We start from the raw sequence: 24,362 nt of genomic DNA on the forward strand, positions 1-24,362 counted from the left end.
TTCTGCTAAAAGGTCATTGTCAACAGCCAAGAGGACACTGACTTTTATGTGGTTAATTTTTTTTTTTAATATGGAGAAGGGCCCATTGGGGATAGTTTGTCATCCAGCCTTGACTTCAATACCTGTGAAAATGAAGGTCACTCAGCTGTGTCTCACTCTTTGCGACACCATGGACTATACAATCCATGGAATTCTCCAGGTCAGAATACTGGAGTGGGTAGCTGTTCCCTTCTCCAGGGCATCTTCCAAACCTAAGGATCGAACCCAGATCTCCCGCATTGCAGGTGGACTATTTACCAGTTGAGCCGCAATACCTGTAGTGGCAAGAATTTCACTATTCCTTGAGGCAGATACAACAATATAATATGGTAATACCTGTCTTACCTTTGTTACAGTGCTGTTGAACAGATCCAATGTTAAAATGCAGATGAAATGGTGAGTGTATTTTGAAATGCGTGTAGTACTCCTACAAGACATAATGAATACAATGACAACCATGTCTAGCTAGAATGACTCACAATCAGCATTCCAGATAACGACTCTCATCTATGTATGTTTTATAAATTTCACAGCTGTATTGTTCACGTGTAACACAAAATATTTGCTGCGTTCTCGACGTATTGATAGTATGAATGGTGGCATGAAGTCCGCACCCTCCAGACAGTCTCAAAATGAGCTGATTTTAAAGCAGTATGGAACAAGGAAATTGGGAAGTTTTAAAAAGGAGCTTTTAGGCCCAAAGTTGCGAAAGATATACAGGTAAGATTCTCAGAGGTACTGAGAACATAGAATATTTATGTGTCAATCAGGTAAAAATAAAAGGGGCAAGGTGAAAGGACAAGCAAAGGAATTCTAGGCAAGGAACAGCAGGGTAACGAAACAGCTTGGGTCAAGGCACAGAGAATAAGGAATGTTTTTTAATTGTCACTTAACTCTGCTTTTTTGTTTTGGGATTTACTTGTTCTACTACTAATGAAGAGACAGTGTTGAACTCTCAAATACATTTTAGATTGTCTATTTCTCTTTCCATTTCTACTGGTTTGCTGCATTTATTTTTAGCTCAGTTATTAGATGCTTCAACCTTTAGGGTTTCTTATTGCTTCTTGATAAATTAACCCCATTATCAATAAGAATGGGATGGAGAGGGAGACGGGAGGGGGGATCGGGATGGGGAACACATGTAAATCCATGGCTGATTCATGTCAATGTATGGCAAAAACCACTACAATATTATAAAGTAATTAGCCTCCAACTGATAAAAATAAATGGAAAAAAAAAGAAATTACTTTGTTTTTCTTTGATAATGTACTTGTCTGAAGTTTTATCTAATGTCAACCAGCACATTCTAACTTTTATTTAGTGTTAGCAGTATGTTTTTTTGTCATCCTTTCACTTTTAAAGAATATTGCCTTTATACATTGAGTTTCTTGTAAGTGGCATACAGTTGGGCCTTGCTTTCTAATTAAATCCTACCTCTGCCTTTTAGATACTTAAACCATTAACATTTAATGTGAATATTGATATGGTTGATATTAAATCTGCCATCTTTTTATTTGTTTTCTAATTTTCACATGTTTCCTTTTTGTTCTTTTTCATGATTCCATTTGATCTTTGCCATTGGTTTATTAGCTGTAACTCTTTGTTGTATTGCTTCAGTGGTTGCTTTGGAGTTTATAATATATATTTTTGACTTATCATATTCTCCCTTCAAATAGCAGCACCTCACTTCATATGGAGTATACAACAGTGTTTCCCTTTCACCCCTCCCAGCCACTGTGTTATTAATTTGCTTCACTGCTACATATGGGCTTCCCTGGAGGCTCAGACGGCAAAGAATCTGCCTCCAACGCGGGAGACCTGGGTTAGATCCCTGGCTTGGGAAAATCCCCTGGAGGAGGGCATGGCAACCATTCCAGTCTTCTTGCCTAGAGAATCCGCAGGGACAGAGGAGCCTTGCGGGCTACAGTCTGTGGGGTTCCAAAGAGTGGGACAGGGCTGAGCGACTAAGCACCCAACAGCTACATGTTACAATCCCATAGCACATTGTTATTATTTTTGTTTTAAATAGTTGACTGTCTTTTATAGAGATGTAAATAATAATAAGAAAAGACATTACGTTTGTATATGTAGTTTCCATTTATAGTGCTATTTATTCCTTTGTGAAGGTCTGGGTTTCCATCTGGTAACATTTTTATTCTGCTTGAAGGACTTCCTGTAACATTTCTGGTTGTGGAGGTCTGCTGGAGGTGATCTCTTTTAGTCTAGGGTTAATTTTTCCCACCACTTAGCCAATAGCCTTCTTGTGCTCTAACCCAAGTCCTGTCAATTATGAAATTTCTGCCCTGTGAGAGACAAACACTATTCCTGAAATTGTGATGGACACTGTTCCCTCTAATTCTTTCAGGTGGTTCATTTTCCAGACTTAAGAGATTTCCTCACACACATGTACTGATAATTCCACAACTAAATACTCAAAGAGGAATATCAGCAAATGCCCAGGATTCTTTCTCTGGGCAGCTTTCTCCTCTCTGGTATTCTGCCCTATAACTTAAGTCGTCCTGGATGCTGAGGGGTCCCAGGTGCACCTTCCCATCAGGTTCTACCTTAGTTTCCCCTTACTGTGTTCATTGCCGGAGCCCTCCAGGCAGTAAGCGATAGCAGTGTCAGGATTCGCCTTGCTGTTTCTATTTTATTTATTGTTCATGTATTTGGCTGCACCGGGCCTTAGTTATGGCACACGGGGCATTCTTCTCTGGCCAGGGATCAAACCTGGGGCCCCCTGCATTGGGAGCGCAGAGTCTCAGCCACCGGGCCAACAGGGAAGTCCCTCCTTGCTAGTTTTCATCTTTCAGGGATCACTTCCTTTGTTTTGTCTAAAATTCAGTATTATGAAAACTATTTCATACGCTTTTCTGGCTTCTGGTTATTTCAGTTTAAGAAAGGGACTCTGGCCCTTGTTACTCTATTTTGTCTGGAATTAAAAAAACTAATTTAAATTGTATTTAATTTTAATTAATTTAAATGTAAATGATTGCATATGGCTATATTGAATAGCACAGAAGGTAGTGATTACAAAGGCATTCAGCTTGTGAAATTTCATTGAACTATACATGTAGGAGAAGCATCTTTTATTTGTGGATTACTGATTAAGAAAGCTGACAGAAGTTTTTTTTAATCATAACAGTTTAGCAAGGAAGACATAACCAAACAATACCCTCATTTTTTACCCTGGAAAAGGTAAAAGGATGAGTGATAAGTAAAGCTTGTCTACTTAAACTGCACATACTACATTCATATTACAAGATTAAAAATAGTGTCTTTAAATCCCAGTGACATTAAACTGAGTTATAAGAGAGCTATAGGGTATAATAACTGTACTTAATACTTTACAGCTGTTTCATATTTTAGTTATTTTAATTGCAGCCTTTTAAAACATTTGTAAAAATATACTCAAGCCTAGCTAGCTCAATTTGACTCTTTGCATATGACAGATATCTGAAGAGACAATGGGCAATAATGTATTGAAGACCTAAGGTGAATAAAATGGGTTAAGGTTTTATTTTTCAAATTTTTCATGTAACTTTATATTTACCTACAACCCTTGATTTATTATTTTTAGTGCAAATTGAATGTTTATTTTGTTTTAAAGTATTTTTAAATTTAATTTTATTTTGGCTATACCCAAGGCATGCGAGATCTTAGTTCCCGTACCAGAGATTGAATTCGTGTCCCCAGAATTAGGAATGTAGAGTCTTAACCACTGGACCACTGGGGAAGTCCCTGAATACTTATTTTAAATGAAGTAACAAATCTTAATAAAATACTAAATTTTCTAAAAGCTGAAAAATACCACAAACATAGAAAATCCAGAAAAACGAATGACAGAAAATGTTTGCTAGTGAACTGCCTACAACACCTTTATATATCCTAAATTTTTAGCTGTCTCTTTATAGTCAAAATCTTTTTTATAATCTGTCCATAGAGAAGAAAGACAATTCAATCTGCTAGAAATTTGTGGGATTTTAAAAAATTACTGATAGTTTAGAAAATTTTTATTTACTTCCAACTCATTACAATGTCAATAAATCTTTAGAGTCTTGTCAAATTTGTGATAAGCTTTATCTATCAGTAATTTCCTTCATCTGTGAGCTATAAGAAACACAATATTTCAGGTTTCTTGTAAAATGGCAAATTTTATCTTTTCCCTGGCTTTACTGAGATATAATTGACATACAACACCATGTAAGTTTAGATGTACAACATGATGACTTTCTGTACATATATATTGTAAAATACGGGCTTCCCATGTGGCGCTGTTGGTCAAGAACCTGCCTGCTGATGCAGGAGACCTAAGAGACACGGGTTTTATCCCTGGGTCGGGAAGATCCCCTGGAGAAGCAAATGGCAATCCACTCCAGTATTCTTGCCTGGAGAATCCCATGGACAGAGGAGCCTGGTGGGCTTCAGTCCATAGGCTCGCACAGAGTTGGACGCGACTAGAGTGATTTAGCATGCAAATTGTAAAATGATTACCACACTAAGGTTGGTTAGCACATTCCTCACCTCACAGGGGCTTCTGATAGCTCCGCTGGTAAAGAATCCACCTGCAGCGATTCCTGGGGATAGGCTGGAGAAGGGATGGGCTACCCACTCCCGTGTTCTTGGGTTCCCCTGGTGGCTCCCCTGGTAAAGAATCTGCCTGCACCGCGGGAGACCTGGGTTTGATCCCTGGGTTGGGAAGATCCCCTGGAGAAGGGAAAGGCTACCTGCTCCAGTATTTTGGCCTGGAGAATTTCACAGACTATATAGTTCATGGTGCCATAGAGTCGGACACGACGGAACAACTTTCACTTTCTTACACCTATTGACTAGTGTACATCTTCTTTGGAAACATGTCTGTTCAGATCCTTCCCTCACTTTTTAAGGATTTTATTTTCTAATTGGAGGAAAATTGCTTTACAATGCTGTGGCGTTTTCTGCCATACAACAATGTGAATCTTCGCTCATTTTTTAATTGGAATTTTTGTTTTTTGTAACTGAAATCTATGAGTTTCTATCTGTTTTAGAGAAGTTGATATACATGGAGGTAAAAGAGTTTTGTCTACTTTGATTTTCTGAATAAACAGGTGTTATTTCACCATTGTTTTATTTTTAATTAGGAAAATGAGAGGATTGATGGAAACTCTACTAACTGGTAACTAAATTTTCCCTTCCAACACTGACTCATCCAGACATATTCTGCTTTGTTCATGATAAAAGTTTTGCTTATCATAATAAATTCTTACTAACCTAGTTCTTGTCAATGATTCATTTCTTTCTGTTGATCTTGAATGGCTTATGAACACTGCAGAGTGGCTTTCTGCTCAGACAGAACTGGCTTTGTCAGTTGACTGCCACTTAAGAACCGTGTGGCTGTGGTACCTTGTTGCTGTTGTTTAGCCGAGAAGTCATGTCCAGCTCTTTGCAACCCCATGGACTGTAGCCTGCCAGGCCTCTCTGTCCATGGGATTCTCCAGGCAAGAATACTGGTGTGGGTTGCCATGTCCTTCTCCAGGGGATCTTTCCAACCCAGGGACCGAACCCACATCTCCTGCATTGCCCAGGCGGAGTCTTCACCCCTGAGCCACCAGGGAAGCCCTTGGTTACATTACTTACTCTAAAAAAACCTCGGTTCCTTTTTCTGCAATATAATATGATAATAACAATAGTAGGATTATTATCATGTTTAAATGAATTTATGTACTTAATTTTAGTAGAGATTAAGAATGTAATATTGTTACTGTTGTTCTTTTTGCCCAAATCAGACTAAGGAATAGATAAATTTAGTACTTATGGGGAATGATTCCAAAAAAAAGGAATATTTATATATAAGAATGTAATATATTTCTTTAAGTTGCATTTGCTTTGTGCTTCAAAATCTCCTTGGTGTCAGTGTCTATTTTCCCCCTCGAAGCAAAAAGAAACTATATAAAAGATTAAACAGACAAAATACAGCAATATAAATAAAGAGATCCAAATTTTCATGTTGCTTGGGAATTTCATCTTTATTTTATGAGTTTTACACCTAGTGGCATGAGCAATTTGACGCTAACAAAACTAAAAGTGCCTTTAGGACTATCACAATGAGGTACTAGAAGAGAATTTGCCAGAAAGCATTTTATTATGAAATAGGGTTGCACTGAAAAAATACTTGTTTCAGGTACAAATGGGAAAATAGCTTCAATTAGTTCTCTGAGGAACCTTGATTTATGTAGATCAGGCAATGAATCAAAGGAATTTAAGGTACTAGATTTACTAAATTGAGTTTAAGGTAGTACTTTGAGATAATGCATAAAAAACTGTACTCACTAAGTATTTATAAGATAAAATAATCATGTTATTCTTCTAGAAACCGTCATGAGTTTAGACCATTACCTGGAAGAAAAAATTAATTATTTAACACATATATACACATAGGATGAATTGAAATCTGCAACTGTGTTAAAATTTTGTAGAAACTGGAAAACTTGATACATTTGATGTTTGCATTTAAATGCCTATTTTTTTTTTTTAATCCTCAAGTAAAGTAACTTAGAGACATCTTAAAGAATCCAGAGAGACATATTTCCTTACTTCTAAAGCAAGAGTTTCCCTTGTGGCATGAATGTTCTAGAAGCTTCTAGCAGGTGAAAGGATCCAGATGGGACCTGGAACAGACGCAGGGCTGCGGCTCTGAGGAGCTTGATCCAGAACCGATCTCCCTTCTTTAAAAAGCAGTAATGTAGCCAGAGCAGCAGAGTTCTCAAAACTGCGGGAGAGAAAACGGAAACAGAAGCTTAGTTGTTCTTTCCTCTCCGCCTGCTGGCCTGGGCATTGGAAGCACAATGGCGTTACAGTAAGGAGACTTTCAGCTGCGTGTCAGAGCTGCCTGTAACAGCAACCCAAAATGATTTAAACAAGGGACATTTATTATCTCACAAAACAAGAAGTCCTGAGGGAAAACAGCTCCTAAATTGGTTAACTTAATGATTCAAATACATCTTCCAGGAGCCAGGCCCTTTCCACATTTCCAGACACAACATCTAGCAGGAGAAAAAAGAGTGTTCCTTTAAAAGAGTGGAAAGCTTTTCCCAAAGTCCCAAAGCTGTCTTCCCTTCACATCTCACTGGCAATTATTGGTCATACGCCCCCTTTCCTAAACCAATTACTAGAAAGAGGAATGGGATTATTCTCTTCGCCTTAAACCAAGGTAGACTATCTTCCTCTGGAAGAGGTTGTGAAAGTGTTAGCCACACAGTCATGTCTGACTCTTTGCGACCCCATGGACTGTAGCTGCCAGTCTCCTTTGTCCATGGAATTCTCCAGGCAATAATACTGGAGTGACTTAAGTAGGTCTTAGAAAGCATCATTATGAACAAAGCTAGTGGAGGTGATGGAATTCCAGTTGAGCTATTTCAAATCCTGAAAGATGATGCTGTGAATGTACTGCACTCAATATGCCAGCACATTTGGAAAACTCAGCAGTGGCCACATGACTGGAAAAGGTCAGTTTTCATTCCAATTAGAAAAAAAGGTAATCCCAAAGAATGCTCAAAATACCACACAATTATGCTCATCTCACACGCTAGTAAAGTAATGCTCAAAATTATTCAAGCCAGGCTTCAGCAGTATGTGAACCATGAGCTTCCAGATGTTCAAGCTTGTTTTAGAAAAAGCAGAGGAACCAGAGATCAAATTGCCAACATCTGATGGATCATCGAAAAAGCAAGAGAGTTCCAGAAAAACAACTCTTTCTGCTTTATTGACTATGCCAAAACTTTTGACTGTGTGGACCACAATAAACTGGAAAATTCTGAAAGAGATGGGCATACCAGACCCTCTGACCTGTCTCTTGAGAAACCTATATGCAGGTCAGGAAGCAACAGTTAGAACTGGACATGGAACAACAGACTGGTTCCAAATAGGAAAAGGAGTACGTCAAGGCTGTATATTGCCACCCTGCTTATTTAACTTATATGCAGAGTACATCATGAGAAATGCTGGGCTGGAAGAAGCACAAGCTGGAATCAAGATTGCCGGGAGAAATATCGATAACCCTAGATATGCAGATGACACCACCCTTATGGCAGAAGGTGAAGAGGAACTAAGAAGTCTCTTGATGAAAATGAAGGATGAGAGTGAAAAAGTTGGCTTAAAGCTTAACATTCAGAAAACTAAAATCATATCATCTGGTCCCATCACTTCATGGCAAATATATGGGGAAAGAGTGGAAACAGTGGCTGACTTTATTTGGGGGGGGCTCCAAAATCACTGCAGATGGTGATTGCAGCCATAAAATTAAAAGACGCTTACTCCTTGGAAGGAAAGTTATGACCAAACTAGACAGCATATTAAAAAGCAGAGACATTACTTTGCCAACAAAGGTCTGTCTAGTCAAGGCTATGGTTTTTCCAGTGGTCATGTATGGATGTGAGAGTTGGACTGTCAAGAAAGCTGAGCTGAGCGCCGAAAAATTGATGCTTTTGACCTATGGTGTTGGAAAAGACTCTTGAGAGTCCCTTGAGCTGCAAGGAGATCCAACCAGTCCATGCTAAAGGAGATCAGTCCTGGGTGTTCATTGGAAGGACTGATGCTGAAGCTGAAACTCCAATACTTTGGCCACCTGATGGGAAGAACCAACTCATTGGAAAAGACCCTGATGCTGGGAAAGATTAAGGGCAGAAGGAGAAGGGGACAATGGAGAATGAGATGGCTGGATGGCATCAACTACTCGATGGGCATGAGTTTGAGTAAACTCCGGGAGTTGGTGACAGGGAGGCCTGGCGTGCTGCGATTCATGGGGTCGCAGAGAGTCGGACATGACTGAGTGACTGAACTGAACTGAACTGAACTGAATAGCATTTACTCAGAGCTTAATATATATCTACTTAATGTAATTAATGTTTTCTTCAAATTCTGATAAGAGGTACGTGGTGTCAGAGAAATAAAGGCAAGTGGTGAGAAATAGCAGATTTTTGGTTCAAGATTATTAGCTGAACATGTGTTTATCTCCTCACTTCCTCTCCCCATCTTGATATTATATTAAAATAATATAATGGCATAAACTATTATAAATTCTCACCAATGAAAAGAGTGGAGAGGCTCCTCAGCTGATAGAGAAATTAATAAATTTCTGGAAAGTGAATTTGGAAAACATTTACTGATTAAGCATAGAAAAAGAGGCTAGGAGTAACTAGACATGAAGAAAAGGGGCTGTGGTCAAGGAGGCACCTATGTTGCCCACACCACCTTAGAGAGCCTTTGCAGCTAGGCATTGTGGGTGGTGGGTACAATGAACTCCAGAAACATTAGGACGGGCTGAGAAAAAGGAGACAAAATAAAGATGTATGCAGAGTCTTAACCCTTCTTGATTCTCTCGAATCATCTCTGTGTTCATCATGACTATGCATTTATCCCAGGAAAAATATTGGAGGAGTCAATCTCCCAAAAAGAAACCTTCCCCTAGACTGTTCACCATAAAATAGAACTGTTTCACTAAAACTCTACCCAGCACACAAAGTTCTATCATCTTGTTCATTCCTCCTCTCAATTCAACAAGTATTTGTTGAGGGCTTAGTGGGAAAGAAAACAAATTGTAATTATGTAATTTACAATATTAATAGGATTACCAAATATGTGAAAAAGTTATAACATGAAAGAGTAAAACCAACAATTTTTTAAATAATCCAAAATAAATGTACTTTGACTAGGTTCTCTGCACAAGGCTTGGAAACAAGGTGTTGGCCAGGTTAAGTTCTTACTGGGAAGCTCTTGAGAAAAATCTGTTTCCAATTTTATTCTTGTTGGCAGAATTAAGTTCCTTGTGGTTGAAGGACTGAAATCCTGATGGGATAGTTCCCAGAATCTAGAGGCCACCTGCTTTTTTTGCCAAGTGACCCCCTCCAGCTTCAGGCTAGCAATGGTAATGGTGCATTGAATCATTTTTAAGCTTCCAATCTCTGATTTTCTTTTCTGTGACCAGCAAAAACCAAACCAACCCCCCCAAAAAAAAACCCAAAAAAAGACAAAATCAACTTTTCTGTTATTAAAGGATTCATGTAATTAATTCAAGCTCCTAGTTAATCCCCCTATCTTAAGTTCAACTGTGCCATAAACTTAAGCTCATTAATGAGAGTAAAACCTGTAAGATTCACAGACCCTAGGATTGTGTAGAGCATGTTGATCAGGGTGGCAGAAAACGTTGAGAGACATCTTAGAACCTACACTAGGCCTATATACAAAATTTCAAAACGTCAAAGTGATTAGAAGATTGTAAGGTAGAAGTATACCACATACCATAGAAGAAGAAACAGATAATTATCAGACTTATCATCAGCAATTAAAGCTTTTGGAAGATAAACAATGCTTTCAAATGTCTAAGGGAATATTTTTTCAAGATCAAATTATTTTTTCTAGTTAAATTATCACTCAATAATATAGGCAGAATAAAGATATTTTCAGATATACCACAAGTCAAAAATCTTTATTTCCCATGTACCCTTTCTTAGGAGTTAAAGGAGACAGAAAATCAAGAACGAGGATAAGACCAGATTCAAGAAGATCTCACACCAGGGAGTAGTAAAAGGAATGCCGAAGATGGCTGCTTAGCAAGTCTAGATAATCGTGGTCCAGACTGGAGCAAGGAAAAAGTCATTAATATTAGATAACAGAAGCCTCAATGTCGTCCATCCTAAAATGACCATAATGTCTTACAAATTATCTACTAGCCCATAAGGTCATTGCGTGTGTGCTCAGTCACTTCAATCATGTCCGACTCTTTGGGACCCTGTGGACCGTAGCCCGCGAAGCTCCTCTGTCCACAGGATTTCTTAGCCAAAAGTGCTGAAGTGCCTTGCCATTTCCTACTCCAGGAGATCTTCCTGACCCAGGGATTGAACCCACGTCTTCTCCATTTCCTGCATCGCAGGCAGATTCTTTACCACTGAGCCACCAGGCAGGCCATTACAAAGACTAAGTTAATGAGTGCAAAGGACTTGGAATAGTGTCTTACATTTATAAGTGCTTCATAAGTGTTTGTGAAGTACTTTTAGAAAACTATGAACGCTTTAGGAAAATCTTCTCTTTTAGCCCAAGCATCATCACAAAATCATGACAAATTGGGAATTTAAAAACATCTTTCAACATGCATAATTTGAGAAGCACCACTTTAGAGCACCTGCTCCATAGAGACTTGGCCTTTAAGAGGACTCGGGTTCTGGCTCCTCAGCCACTGGCCGGGGACATGGGGGAAGGCATTGAACTTCTCTAAGACTTCGCGACTTTGTCTTTCACATAAGGGCAATCATTCATATCTCACAGAGCTGCTATGTCAGTAAAACGAGATAAATTGTAAATTGATTGGTTCTCCATATAGAGGGAACAACTAACTCCAAGAGGAACAGACTTCCATCATTGTTCTGTGTGTTATCAAAGAAAGAATCTCTGCCCTTTCCCTGGGAAACAGTACTTTGTAAAAATGTGTCTTGTCTTCATTCATTTCAGGGTTCTTTGGAAAATATCTGGCTCCAATGTTGCTTGTATTGAACTGTGCCGTAACAGGTTTCTTTTTAGCGTGTTGTGAGCAAGTAACACGGCTCCAGTTTTCTCTCCCTTTGTGTTGCCTTGCTGCTTACTGGCAGCGCCCTGTGTTGCTAATCTAGTGGGTAATGAATGAAACATGGTTGGTGAGCCCTGTAATGTTGAATTATAATGCCATCAATCTTTCACATTCCTTCTGTAGATTCGGCCAATCTTATGCAAAGGGAATGGACCTGGATCACCTCCAGACGCTTATCAAACTGCCTGAGGGGGTGCAATTTCTTTAAGATCCCTTTCTGTCTTATTTTTATATCATCATGCATTTTAACAGCTGATTGAAATGGAATCCATGCATGAGAGGTATTTAGAATTTGTATCCAATAAGCACAGGCCACTTTATACCCTGTAGATGCATTTTTTTTTCAACTGTCAACTGTAAGTTTGCATGAATTTATTCTTAACGTTTTTAGACTTTGAGTTCAGGATGAAATTATTCTTTGCAAGAAGTTTTACCTAGATGGGTGTAAATCTATAATATCTTGGGCAAAAAATAACCCCAGAGGAATAATTTTGCACACCTATTTCAATTTTTATACCAATTAAATTGCTATGATCAACCTCACCATCCTCACACAAAACAGGTTTCTAGGCCATGTCCTCACCTCTTGCTTAGAGAAAGCCATCAGATTTATTTGGCCCTCCTCAGATTTAAAATCATATGTCTTTCATTCACGGTTTTATGACTTCTAATCATAACAGCAAAAAATACTGAAACTAACCTATTTTCATGGCTGCCTCTCAATCAATATAGAACATGCTTTCTGTTTTGTCTTCATCAGAAATAAATTGTACTTAAAATCCCTGCTCTCCTTAAAATGTCAAATATGTGGGGTATGATATCATCTCTAAAGTGGAAACTTCTGGAAATGGCATTGTTAGAAGGCTTACAAAAGTATTTTGTAAGCCCATAACATCATTCTAGAACAGGTTTTATTGCCTTCGAAGATACTAGCATTCTCTGGAGATTAAGAAATTGCTATAATTGCTATGTGAAAGAGCTGGCAGAGAGATAGTATTTGCTGATAAACATTCAAGTGCTTTAGAAAAGAAGGTCAGAATAGCTTTAACTATATAACCTCCTTCATTTCCTCCTAACTGCCGAAGTCCTGTTCCTCCATCCTTAGCTCTTCGTTCCCCCTACTTACAGCTTCAGTTCGCCTCAGCTCTCTGGTGACATAGCTTTAATCACACGCCAGCAGCTGAGTCACTTGGAGTCCCTGCTACCTTCAACGAGGAAACGAGCGTCATCAAGAGCTGAGACTACTGTTTCGGAAGGCCACGGGGTTTTGTGTTAAATTCTAGGAAGAACAGAAAAGTGAACTGTGACTATAATTTATGCCAAGCTGTATATTTGCTGCTCTACATTTAATGCTTTCTTAATTGCTCTTATCAGTTAGACTCACTGGCAGCATTTTACCTCTTTTAATAGCTGCTCATTTTTCCTACCCGTCCTCCAGCTTCCTTTAGTGGTCTCTAAAGGGTACTGTTCTTCTACGCGACAGATGGACATAACTTTACAAGAAAGTGATTAAGTCATTAACATCCACATACACGGACTATTCTTGCTAAGAAAACACCTCTGGTAGGAACACAAGAGCAGTGTAGCTTTTGAAGGAAAACATATCTCGTAAGTTGAAATGGAAAAATACTTGCAGATGACACAATTTTCATTAGAATTATTGGTGAGGGGCAGGACTACAGAAGAAGAAGGCAGGTCCAAGAACAAAGATTTTCCACTAGGACACCTCAAGAGTTTGAAGATGGTAGCTGGTGGTATCAGTGTGGGGCAGACCCATCAGGTATGTGACATGGAAGGAGAGCTGAGGCAAAGGATCTTGAAGACTGAATTAACACCACTGGAGCCCCCATTTCCCTGTCCACTGGATATGGTGGCTTCTGTTTGAGAACCTATCACTATGGACTTGCCATATTGATCAGATACATCCTATGCCCATCAGTTCCTCTTGCTCCAGGTCAAACCTTATCCCTTCTGTCTCTGAAAGGAAGCAGTCAGTACATCCTCAGTGCCATGAAGGACATAATTAAATGTATTAATTTAAATGTGTTCACACAAGCAAAAATATTCTCCTTTGTGTAGACCCATTTCCACATTTCTGTGAATCCATTCTGAGTTGTTAAGGATGAATGTATTCCTTAATTGTATTCTGGAGTGGCTACTGTGTACTCCTAACTAAACTGGATGCTGGGAAAAACTCCATGCCTAATCTCAGAAAGCAGGAGTCTGTTGTGAGAAACTAGTCCATTAAATGAGAAATTAATTACAATTTAAAATGTGAATTACCATCACAGCAATAAATTAATGCAGATTATAGTGAGTCTCCTATGTTGGGGAAAGTGTTGTCTTTTGAAGCACAGCTCTTTCATAATATTGTTTTTTCTGTACAATACACAAACTGAAGTGCTCAAGTCTGCAGGTGATGGCACCAAAGCAGAAGAGGCTAGGTGAGGGGATTCCCCAGGTGTCCAGTGGTTGGCGCTTTCAGTACTGAGGGCACAGGTTGAATCCTTGCTTGGGGAACTAACATTCCACAAGCCATGTCGTGCAGCCAAAAAAAAAAAAAAAAAAAAAATAAAGTTTGGGTGATTTCTCCAAGTCTCACTTTCATGTGTTCATTGCTCTCTGACCTGAATATACGCTTCGTTATTATCACTTTGCATCATAATTTGTTGATTAAATTAAATACAGAATTCCTACTTCCTACTTTTAGTACATAGTAGAACTCCATTTCATATAACTCAGATTTACCATTTTGTGGGTATGATTTTTTTTTTAAGTTTTTAAATGTAATTTTAAACAGAATATTGCAAAAATATAAAATTACAGGAAATTCTGAATAGTACAGTACATGAAGAACATAGAAAACCAGAAAAAAGTTCATTAATAAGTAAATAAGTAGTTAAGGTGATAACACAGAGGATTTTTCCTAATGGAGGGGTGGAGCTTTGAAAACAGCTAAGAGATGAAGTCATCTAACATCAAGTAAGAGACTCTTGAATATATTTCCTAATCATACATATGTCTTTTGTTCTGTGCTTACAAAATGTCTTATTCTTTAGGTTACATTGTCTCACAGTGACCCTGCAGGAATGCTGCAGGCAGGCGTGGCCCTTCTGTCTTTACAGGGAAGTTTATCTTGTCTAATGTTACTCAACTAAGCAGGAACAATGCTGAGACTCAGACTTAGGTCTTCCGGCTCCAGATCTACTCTGTGCCTGCTTCATGACAATATCCTGCCCTTCACCTGCTATTAATACCTCTGACTGTGTTTGACTGTTCCAGTGGTTTTGCGTGAATGATCAGACAAAAGGAGTCAGATTTACAGCACCAAGACCCTACTTTTAGAGGAAACTTCAGAAGTTTTGCAGAAGTAATTCATGCAAAATGCAGAAAATTTAGAAAATCTAGGGCGACAACAAAAAATCACTCATGATTTCATCAGTCACATGTAACCAGTTTCCAGCCATAGATATATAACCTTGCAGACTTTTTTCTTGCATATTTTTTCTTTTTTTTACAAAAAGATATTATGTAATTCTTCATCTTTGCAAATTGCAGCTTAAAATTAACAATATATTTTGTATACTACCCTATACTGATATTCATCTATTGCAGCTATAATATTTCTTTTGTAAGAATTTATGTTAATTTATTAATTTGTTGACTGACGTTCAATTGTTAGGTACCATTTTTTTTTTTCACAATATATATATGGTGACAGTGGTACATTATATTTCCTGGGTTTAAAAAGAAGTGCTTATTTGTAACGTTTGCCAAATTCCATGGCATAAGTACTTCCATCATGACTGATTTCTTTTTTAATTGCTAATAAAGATTCACTGTCACTTGTGATGATTATTGATATTTACATATTTTTAGTCAGCTTTTTAAAACCATATATTGGTAGTTTTTGTCTCTGTCTTGTTCTCGTTTGTGTTTAAAGATCAAAGGAATCTAGGACAATCATTGAAATATATAGTATTTTGAGTTACTAGATTGCAAATTTAAAACATTCTTAGGATCAGATGCAGTAGCATAATAGGCAGATATGAACTGTGATATCGGCTTTATCAATTAACAGATTGTTAAATGTGAGCTGTGGACCAACCTCTCTGAGGCTGTTACTTCATCTGCAATGCATGAACCATAATGTTTATTTCACAGGATTATTGACAGAGTATTATATAAGATTTAAAGACCTTTGTGACGGGACAGAGCGTGATGACATGGGGCAGAGGAAAGGCAGAATCTAAGTGTTGACACCTCTGCTCCCAGAGGCAAGGTGCCAGCAAGCTGGAACGTGGGGGCCGGAAGAGGGACGGCTATTGTTGGGCAGTCAGGTGTGGATGGGTAGGGCGTTGCAGGCTTGCAGTGGACTGGTTAATTCGAATAATTTTCAGGCTCCTGGGTACAGGGTTTGTCCCTTGTCCTCAGGGACAGTTAGGGCTGATGCCTGGAACTTGAGAACTTAATGGAAGAGTGTGGGATGTGGATTTAACCAGCTGCTCAAAAAGGAAACTAACATGCTTCTGGCCACAGCCTCAAAACTGAAAATACATCTAGATGAATAAATAAATGAGATAATAAACATGAAGCTCAAAGCCTTCCGCCTTCACCCTCATTTAAAGGCTTTCCTGGGAGAGGAAGATGAACATTATCCACAGAAGCTATAACAGAGAACTTTTTAACCTTTGTGTAGCTTCATCTATAAATTGAATACTGGGATAACAGTGGTTCTTAACATTCTGGAGTCAAAAGCTCATTGAGAATTCTTTGAAAGCTATCACCAGCCTTCCCTGAAACGTGTAAGACTTACGTACAGAAAATTTTGCTGCAGTTTATTTTGTTGCTTTAGAAACTGCACTTTACAGAAGCATTTATTTTGGTATCAGACAGCTCACTCTGCCTTCATTTTCTTTTCTGTTGGAGCAGCTTGGTCAAAGGAGATTATAAGGCCTTCAGTAAAAGCTTGTTAGTTACTGCAGGGCATTGAAACAGAAAGCCACCAGATTAGGTTGGCTAAAATTATCCAGCAAACAATCCAGGCCAGTGATGAGCCTCTCCTTGTCAAACTGCTTTAGAATGGGCTTTCTCTAATCTTCAATAAAAATGAAATGTCTTTCTCAGATTCAATCAAGGTTTCTGTGACTTGTCTTCTGGAAGATCGTAGATTTTTGTACATAGTGAAAAAGAAATTTATATTCTGTTTCCCTTTCTTATAAACTTCTTGAAGAAATTCTATTTTTCATGAAGGCAACAGCATCATAGCAATAGACATGGCTTATTTCAAGATAATTAGCAAAAATCTTTGATGTCATTACATTCTGATGTATTTGTAATAATTAATTTAGCAAATATTTATTAGGTACCAACTATGGATCAAGACTTCTCTTGGGTTTTATGGATATAACAAGGAATGGGAAAGATAATTATTGCAACAAGTTGTAATGCGGTGTAGGGCTTCTATCTTTAGCCAAAAAAAAAAAAAAAAAAAATCCAGATGTACTGCCAAATCTTCCAAATGTTCTACCTAACTAGAATGTCCCAACACTTTGCTTCCAGTCAAAGACACTATGTTTTCCTTTTCTAACAAACCAGGGACATCAATTTCCTTGAAGTTTCCAGAACAGACATAAAATAGAAAAATATTTTGATGGCATCACATTTTATATATTCAACAAATATCCCAAGTACCTACTGTATGCCATTCACTGTGGATGCAGCAGTGAACCATCTAGACCTGGTCCCAAGTCCTGTAGTGAGCTGCGAGGAAAGAAAACCAGGAACTATCTGCATTTGAGGACATCAGTAATTCCATCCAGTTTATGCCAAAGAAAGAGGCCATACCTGCCAATTTCTCTAAGACTTCCTTCAAAATATTAAGTGAAATAGCCACATTTCTGGAGTGGATGATACAGACAGGCACAAACCACAAGATGAGGCACAAATCACTTCTGTTTCCAAAGCAAAGTTTCCTTGAAGCCTCTCCAATTTGTGTCACATCTCTTCTTGGCAGTACAATAAAAAAAAACCTCACAGAGCACTTCAGCTTTTGCACTGGGACTTATTTACAGGATTGTCTACTAGACCTTTTCTAAAAATTCTTTTTTCTCCCAAACATATAGTTAAACAGGCGCTCCCGTGTTTCTGTAATATGACCCAATTCAATAGCCATAGGCACTGAGCTAAGAGATAGGACACCTAAGCCCAAATGACAAATACATCTTTCTTCTGTGGCATCTGGATCTGTAATTAAGAATTTAAGAAAAGCATACATTTAAGAAAGGGATCTCAGAACTACCTAATAAGAGCAAGGATACATTTTTTCCTAATGTTTATCAGAGAAAAATTATTCTGGACATCATGGCACGGCAGCACAACAATCACTTGCCATTTTACTGTCTGCAGCAGCGCCTCAAGCTGCCATATGGTTGTCTTAATAAATACTTTAATAATTTGACTTTATTAATTGACAAAAATCTGTCCAAAGGATAACTTTCAAAGTCATAAAACAAAATGAAAGAAAACTCATTTTGAACAACCCTGAATCCTATCCTTGGACCTCCTTGGAGGCCCGTGTTCCAGGATCTTAGAAGACGTATTTTTCTTTCATTACTCAAGCCTTCAGTGTTGATACCTATTCCTTCCTAGACCGGAAATGACTTGGCTGTTTCCGAGGCAGACATGGTGGACTCCCACTGATTTGGAATATTAGTGGGAACTGAGGTCTGCAGGCGAGAAGAAAGGCTGCCCCTTGTGAATTATAATCTCACCCTTCAAGTGCCAGATACAGAATAACCACACGGTGCAGTTTGTACTGGGACCTCCGCTGCCCTCGAAGCTGTTGCTTGGCTTCTTCTCCTGTCCTACGTGCTAGCTTCTTCGTGTTCCAAAGTTTCCTTTTAAAATACATGGTTGCTAATTCCAGCTTCAAGTGTGAGGAAAGGGCAACTCCATTTTTTTCATGTATGAGTCCCATCCCTCTAAACGCATTAATGGCAGTGCCCATCATTTCTCAGTTTCTGGAGGTTTACTCCAGCATATGAATGTGTGTGTCCTTAGTCACGTCCGACTCTTTGCGACTCCATGGCCTATAGCACACAGGTCTCCTCTGTCCGTGGGATTTTCCTAAGCAAGGGTATTAGAGTCGGTTGCCCTTTCCTTCTCCAGGGGATCTTTCTAACCCAGAGATTGAACCCATGTCTCCTGCATTTCCTGCAGTGGCAGGCAGATTTTCTTACTCTAAAATGATTGTCGAACATAGGGCCGTTACTGATTATCAAATACTTCTCATCATTTTACAGGCCACATGACTGAGTTTCAGAGAATTTGTCTAGCAGTTATTTAGCAACGGAAGTGAGGTCTTGGGCCCAGGACTCCTGACACTAATATCATTGCTTTTCTAAAAAATTAGTTTTTATTGGTGCATAGTTGCTTTACAAAATCATTGCTTCTGATGATACCAAGTTTATTCTTCCCCTTGAATATAGTGCAGGGGAAAAGATTGCCACATTTCTTTTAAATCTCAGGAATCATCCCTGTAATACTTTTGTAGTTAGCAATCTTTTACCTATTGCTTTTTTTTCCCTGAAATTTTAAAGTAATTCTCATGAATTATTCCTAACACGTGGAAGTCAGGCATAAAAGGAGAAAAGAAGGAATAATAGAATACAAAGCTGCAAGCAGGAACCTCTTTTTTATATGTGAAAGTCACTCAGTCATGTACGACTCTTTGCAACCCCATGGACTATACAGGCCATGCAATTCTCCAGGCCAGAGTACTGGAGTGGGTAGCCTTTCCCTTCTCCAGGGGATCTTCCCAATCCAGGGATCGAACCCAGGTCTCCCTCATTGAGGGCAGATTCTTTACCAGCTGAGCCACCAGGGAACGTTTAATTTCCAGTTAGTTGTCAGCAAGAAGACATCCAAGATGCCTCAGAACTAGTTACTATCCAATATGAAATCTTTGCTGCTTCTGCTAGCCAGCGTTTCATTTCTCCTTGTAACCTCCTCTGTGTGTGTGTGTGTGTGTGTGTTTTAAATCCAGGAAGATAATCATTGTCTTGATATTCAATTCTTAGTATTTCTGCACCAAGAAAAAATACGTGTCCTGTCCTGGAACATTCTCCTCCTGCTTGTACTCTTTCTCTTTGGACTGAATTGAGGTACTGGGAATTTCAATCACTGTAAAAGTTGAAGGAAACACTGTTCTCATGTTTTAAAAGATGGAAACATGAAGCAGCTCCCCTAGGCTAGACTAGAGAGTCCCAAATGAGCTGAATATTACACAGCTGTCTGTGGTGATTACAAGACCACACAGATCTTTCCATCTTCCAAAAATTAGACTTCGGTACTTCTTATTTGATCCAAAGGAGTCTTATATCAATAAACAACATCATCTTGATAAATCCCTGGTACTAATCCACTGCATATTCCAATGCTGTCAGAAGATGCAAAGTGACGCATGAAGTTAAATGGTCATGGAGACAGAACTGGTGAGTTCATCAAGTGTGATTGTCTTTATCCATCAACCTTAAAGTTTGGAGTCAGGAAGAGCAACTCCAGGACCTCTCTAGAAACGTCCCTTTCTGGCATCATCAGACAGTGAGGACAAGGCTGAAAAGATCAGAAGACCCGTCAGTATGCTGTTCTCAAGAAGATATTGTCATTTTCCATTTCAATAAACTACAGTTTCACAGGGGAATAATAAGTTATTGCCCTTCTTAGGAATAGGAATTTATATGTGCTATCAAATTATTTTTATATTTGCACAATTGATCTCACCTGATCTCAAAACAAGGGAGATGAAAACCTTCTTTGTATCAGTTAATCTATGCATCAACCTCTGAAAATAACCCAAAGGAGGAAGAAGCAATCAGCTCTGGTAACAGCAACAGGGCAGATAAAAAGAGATGTGACTCGGGCAGCAGCAGAATTCTCAAACACAGACTTGTTTCTGACCTAAATGTTGCCAGAGAAGCAGATTCCTAGCTGTATCTTGGGGCCTGCAGCTGCCAGGAATGTTTCTGGGTGGTCACAGAGCTCATTAATCACTGCTCTGTGTTCACTAGCCCGGTGGCAGGTTGATGTGTAGAAGCCTTAAGGAGTGGGTAAGCTGGCAAATCTCATCATTTTATTGGCTCGTTGAAAACCCTTCAAAACCTAAACTCCTTTACATGGTAAATGAAGCATTTCCTAATACAACCTACACCTCTCTTCCACGTCACCTCCAGCTCTTCCGTCCGTCCCGTCCCGAGCTTTCAGTTTTGTTTCTCTGCCTGTGTGAATTCTTCTCCCTTGGTTGTAGTTGCCTCCCTCCTCTTGTCAACCTGGCGAACTCTTGCTGTTGTTGAGTCTCTGAGTCCTGTCCGACTCTGCGACCCCGTGGACTACAGAACGCCAGGCCACTCTGTCCTCCACTGTCTCCCCAGTGTGCTCAGATTCATGTCCGTTGAGTCGGTGTGCTATCTAACCATCCTCTGCCCTGCCGCCCCCTTCCCCTCCTGCCTTCAGTCTTTCCCAGCATCAGGGTCTTTTCCAGCGAGTTGGCTCTTGACATCAGACGGCCGAAGTATTGGAGCTTCAGCATCAGTCCTTTCAATGAACATTCAGGATTGATTTCCTTAACTATATAGCTTTCAAAACCCAGCTCAAGCTCCACTTACCACAGATGGTCTACTATTGCCTTGGTTCCATCCTCATCACTCAGTTTTCTAATTTCTTGTTTACCATTTTGTAACCATTGTTTACTATTGTGACGACTGTTTACTACTGTTACTATTGTTTACCACGCTAACTACTGCTTATATTGAAAATGTTGTTCACTACTTTGTAACTATTCTATAAGTGTAAGAATCAACCCATTTAAGGTCTTAGCACAGAACACAGTACTTGGCTCATGACTAGGGCTTAGTGAATATTTGGTGAATAAATGAGAGGATGGATCCAGCCAATGAGTGCCTAGATTGTGGCCCAACAATGCTACAGTTAATCATACTTTTATTTTAGAATCTAACTAGAAACCAAATTTGGTGCTTTCAGTCCTAAGTGTTTAAAATTTGGGTTTGGAAGTAAGGCCAAGAGACAAGACCATGAAATTTTAGACAAATCCAGAAGCCAGGCTACATATAGAATTGGAACAAAGGTTCCAAGTCAGTGACTGAGTTTTCCATAAGGAAACTTAAAAACAGTCAAGAACACAAATCTAAAGTCAGGACAGAAAATGATACAGTAGCCCAGGAAGAAAGGGAAGAAGACAACAAATAGTCAGAACCATGTTCTGGCTCCAGGTGTCTGACTATACAGAACAGGGTTACAGAAAACTTATTTGGGTTCAGCAAAAGAAAAGTCAGTCACCAAGGGCCAGCGAGGAATTCAGTCTGTAAACATCTCAGGAACAAGGAATAAAGTCTAAAAAGAACTAAGCAATAGATCAACAGGAGAGCCTCATGCCAGGCCATTTACTTGCTTGTTTCTACTTGTATTTTTTCTGCCAACGACATGCCCTGGTCATAGAATTTAAAGGACTATCCATACCTGTGGAGCAGTGAGAGTAGTGTTTAATAGTTAAGCTGTGGAGTCAGACTGCCTGGGCTAAAAGCCTCAATCCATCGCTTTCCAGCTATGAGGCATTAGTCAGTTACTTAACCTCTGTGAACTGTAAAATGGGGCTGAAAATAACACCGACTTCAGAGAGCTGTTGGGAAGATTGAATGAGTTAATCCACTGGAAGAACTTAACCCAGAGACTAGAAGATTCAGAGCAAGTAGGCAGGCAGTTAATTATACTTTTTGAGAAACTCGGGGTAAAAAGCACATATTTATTTTTTCACGTTGAACTAAAAGGGATTCTCTCTATTTTTTGGTTTGCCTCTATAAAATAATTATCACCATGCCCTTTAGAAGAAAAAGCATACCAACTAAAAAGATACCCCTTTGCGCAGAAATAAGAACATAGAAATATAAAACCTAGCTAAAACTTTACAAAATAAGCAGAATGTTATTTTGCTAGTTGATGTATTAGTTAGAATAAAGGTTGGGTTACAGTTTTTTAAAGCAGTTGCTTAAATATTCATATCATAACAATATAAAATTTAATTCTGTGCACAGGCCATTAAGGTTGGTCCCATCATTGTACAGTCTTCTGGCTTAGGAGGCCAATGCATTATCCATTAGGCCACTGGGGCTTCTTGTACAGTCTTCTGAACTTACAGTTTTCTGTTCCACCATCTGAAAAGTGAGCTATCTTGGTCCTTCGACTTTAAGATCGTGATCATTCGAGCGCCAATCATCACATATGCATTCCAAGAATCAAAACTGGAGGACGAAAGGAATGCACTTAGAAGAATACAAACCAGAAGTCACCACATCACTTCCCTACACTTGTTAGCAGCCAGAACTTAGTCATTTTACCACACCTAGTAGCTGAGAAGACGGAGAAATAAAATCTGTGTTCAGGTGATGATATACTCAACCCCAAATGAGGGATTTTATTACGGTAGGGGAAGAGGGGGAACTAACTGCTTTACTGGTTTGCACGTGCTCCATGTGGACTGGGTGTTTGTCTTATAACTCTGCAATAAAAAGCCTTTGTAGGAAGGGAATGTGCTTGCCTGTTAGTAAGTCGTTAAGTTAAACTTCAACTTTCATGAGTTTCTCTCTATCCTTGAACTTTGTGTCAAAGAAATAGTTATTTCTGATCAGATGGATTTCACTCTTTGTATAACTATTTCTCAGGCTCAAAGTCCAATTTCTGTATCAGAAGCAGTATTTGTGAAGTGTTGACGCATATATTCAAGTCCCAGAAACCCAAGAGCACTTAAAGTCGCCTTTTTCCTTGATGAGTGGCCATTTGTCCATGCTGTTCCCACTGTCGTAAGTACCTCCTCTCTACCTAGCAGACTCTTACTCATTCTTCAAAACCCATTTTAAACTTTTCATCTTAGTGATGGATCCTCCCATTCTCCCAGGCACATTTCCCTTTGACCCCCTTTTAATGGCAACACACTCCAGTAATCTTGCCTGGAAAATCCCATGGACGGAGGAGCCTGGGGGGCTTTTATCCATGGGGGCACAAAGAATAGGACACGACTGAGTGACCTCACTTTCACTTTGGCCCCCACAGCACATTGGTCCTGTCTAGAGATGTCACACTCGGCACATTGTAATGTGACTACTTGCCTTCCTGCCCGCTCAAGCTGATGGTGAATTTAGGGAGGCACACAGCTATGAAATTAAAAGATGCTTGCTCCTTGGAAGAAATGCTATGACCAACCCAGACAGCATATTAAAAAGCAGAGACATTATTTTGCCAACAAAGGTCCATCTAGTCAAAGCTATAGTTTTTCCCATAGTCATGTATGGATGTGAGAGTTGGACTATAAAGAAAGCTTGAGCGCTGAAGAATGGATGCTTTTGAACTGTGGTATTGGAGAAGACTCTTGAGAGTCCCTTGGACTGCAAGGAGATCCAACCAGTCCATCCTGAAGGAGATCAGTCCTGAATAGTGCTGAAACTCCAATACTTTGGCCACCTGATGAGAAGAACTGACTCATTGGAAAAGACCCCGATTCTGGGAAAGGTTGAAAGTGAGAGGAGAAGGGGACAATGGAGGAGGAGATGGTTGGATGGCATCACCAGCTCAATGGACGTAAATTTGAGCAAGCTCCGGGAGTTGGTGAAGGACAGAAAAGCCTGGCGTGCTGCTGTCTATGTGGTTGAAAAGAGTC

General features: G+C 39.2%; 1 long non-coding RNA gene across 4 annotated transcripts; it reads right to left on the reverse strand.

Moving 5' to 3' along the window:
• Positions 1 to 6,017: 6,017 nt before the first annotated feature.
• LOC139030937 (uncharacterized) lies at positions 6,018 to 23,211 on the reverse strand. Of its 4 annotated transcripts, none has more exons than XR_011483385.1 (5): positions 23,163 to 23,211; positions 22,846 to 22,950; positions 12,762 to 12,914; positions 6,613 to 6,787; positions 6,018 to 6,414 (listed from the first exon to the last, which is right to left on the reverse strand). It is a non-coding gene; the product is annotated as an uncharacterized lncRNA (long non-coding RNA). The 4 variants fall into 4 exon arrangements; XR_011483384.1 differs by having other exon boundaries at positions 23,052 to 23,171; XR_011483382.1 differs by having other exon boundaries at positions 22,846 to 23,171.
• Between the last annotated feature and the right edge of the window lie 1,151 nt (positions 23,212 to 24,362).

Source organism: Odocoileus virginianus, chromosome 24 (assembly GCF_023699985.2).
Source record: "Odocoileus virginianus isolate 20LAN1187 ecotype Illinois chromosome 24, Ovbor_1.2, whole genome shotgun sequence".
Classification (NCBI taxonomy): domain Eukaryota; kingdom Metazoa; phylum Chordata; class Mammalia; order Artiodactyla; family Cervidae; genus Odocoileus; species Odocoileus virginianus.